The following is a 2,423-nucleotide window of genomic DNA, read 5'->3' as shown; positions in this document are numbered from 1 at the left end:
TGGAATGCCTACATCATAAAATGCAATTCTCCCAGAAGAAAAAAGCTCTTTGACTTATGGTGTCTCCTGTCCCCTCCTTTCTAAAAAGTTATGCTTCAGCTACATGAGTACACAATACCACAGTAATGAAAAACTCTCTCTCTGCCTCTCTCCCTACATGCACTCCTTGTGGATGTGTGTGTGTGTGTGTGTGTGTGTGTGTGTGTGTGAATAGCGAAAAGAGAATTTATAAGTGAGGTACACAGCCAGAAAGCATGAATTATGTTCCATTTGTATACATTAATAAAATGTATCCTTTTGTAGACAGGCATCATATATAACATATACATATAAAAACGACAGTGAACTGAGCTGTCCATGACTTAGAATGTTCCCATAAATGCAGAAGGTTTTGAATTCCTCTTTCTTATTTTCATTCAATTCCTATTCCCTTTGTGTTGCCAGCTCTGCTCACATCTTTGTCTTTGATGTTGCCTGATGGTTTCTTGACTCAAGGCCTTTGCACATGTGGTTTCTCTGCCTTGCCTGGTTTTCTCAAAGCTACCCACATGGTTTGTATATCCCTTAGTTTTCCAGGTCAGAAGCCCCTGCTCAGACATGACACAATGGCAGGATTTCCTTTACTTAGGACTACTTTGTCTTGAATTGTTTTACTTATTAGTTCTAAAGCCACTTGAAACATCATTTATTCATTTATTAATATTCTATTCCTCCCCCTGATGCACACATGGATCTAAGACTCAGTCTTGTTAAGGTAAGACACTCATCACTACTTTTTGCCATGCTTTCAGCAGTATTTGTCATGAGATAATTTGTTAAAGTTTGCTGAGTGAATACAAAATGTCTCAGGAAATTTACTGGGTGAACATTGCTTTCAATAATTAACTTTATTTAGAACAAGAACTGTGATGCGTTTAAGCCTCATGGCAAACATGGAGTATTTGAGAGTCCCTGAAATTACCTGTTACATATTCTAGATTGGTAGGAAATGTGTAAGAATTAAAGAATGTAGCATGTTGAAAATGCAGCATTTCTTTCAATTCTGTGATCTTGCTGGTGATTTACAATGTTCTGGTCTCTGCTTCAGCCATTTTCTTCAGTTACATGGAAGGAAGAAACCAATCCCAGGTTACAGAATTTATCCTGCTGGGACTCTCAGACGAAGTGGGGCTACAGTCACTGCTCTTTTGGCTGTTCCTGTCCATGTACCTGGTCACCTTCACTGGGAACCTGCTCATCATCCTGGCCATTCTCACAGACTCCCGCCTACACTCACCCATGTACCTCTTCCTCGCTAAACTGTCCTTTTCAGACATGTGTTTCACCTCCACCACCGTCCCAAAGATGCTGCTGAACATCCAGACGCAGAGCAACATAATCACCTACAAAGGCTGCCTCAGCCAGATGTACTTTTACATGCTTTTTGCAGAATTAGGCAACTTACTCTTGACAGTGATGGCCTATGACCGGTTTGTGGCCATCTGTCACCCGCTGCACTACATGGTCATCATGAACCCCAAGTTCTGTGGCATCCTGCTTCTGGGATCATGGGTGTTGAGTGCTCTTCCATCTCTATTACACGACTTAATGATTTTACGACTCTCTTTTTGCACAGACCTGGAAATCCTGCACTTTTTCTGTGAACTGAAGCAGGTGATCCAACTTGCTTGCTCTGATACGTTCCTCATTGACCTGGCCATGTATCTGTTAAGTGGGCTTCTGGGTTTTGTTCCACTCATTGGCATCCTCTCTTCTTACTCTAGAATTGTAACTTCCATTTTGAGAATTTCATCAGTGAAGGGCAAGTATAAGGCCTTTTCTACATGTGGGTCTCACCTCTCGGTGGTCTCTTTGTTCTATGGTACAAGCCTTGGGGTGTATCTTAGTTCTGCTGCTTCACAGAACTCCAGAGCAAATGTCATCGCTTCAGTGATGTTCACAGTGGTGACGCCCGTGCTGAACCCCTTCATCTATGGTCTGCGGAACAGAGACATCAAGCAAGCCCTGAGAAAGCTCTTTAGCACAGAGACATTCTGTGCCTTTAGGATTCTTTGTTTCAAGATAAAGACTTGAGTAACGGGGCTTAAAACCTTAGGTGACCTAGATCATGATATTTGTATCAGTTCATAGGTTCACAATCTGTAGTTTATCTTTCTACAGTGATTGGTTGATGGAGGTTTTTCATTCATTACAAGCAACTATTTCTTCTGTATTTTTAAAAATTGTATTTATTTATTTTGAGATGGAGAGCAAGAACTTGTCAGAAGGACAAAGAGAGATTGATGGAATATCACAAGCCATGTCCATGCTATTAGCTCAGGGCCTGTAGTGGGGCTCAATGTCACAAATTGTGAGCACTTGACCTGAACCAAAATCACTAGTTGCTTAACTGAGTGAACTATTAAGGCACTCCTTTACCCTCG

At 41.4% G+C, this 2,423-nt stretch overlaps 1 pseudogene; it reads left to right on the top strand.

Annotated features, from left to right (window-relative positions):
* Positions 1 to 1,074: 1,074 nt before the first annotated feature.
* On the top strand, positions 1,075 to 2,065 carry LOC120225478 (annotated as a pseudogene).
* Positions 2,066 to 2,423: the final 358 nt, after the last annotated feature.

Source organism: Hyaena hyaena, unplaced genomic scaffold (genome assembly GCF_003009895.1).
Source record: "Hyaena hyaena isolate Hyena2069 unplaced genomic scaffold, ASM300989v1 scaffold_1433, whole genome shotgun sequence".
Taxonomy (NCBI): domain Eukaryota; kingdom Metazoa; phylum Chordata; class Mammalia; order Carnivora; family Hyaenidae; genus Hyaena; species Hyaena hyaena.
Note: the sequence above shows the minus strand (reverse complement) of the source record. Positions and strands in the feature narration are given on the sequence as shown.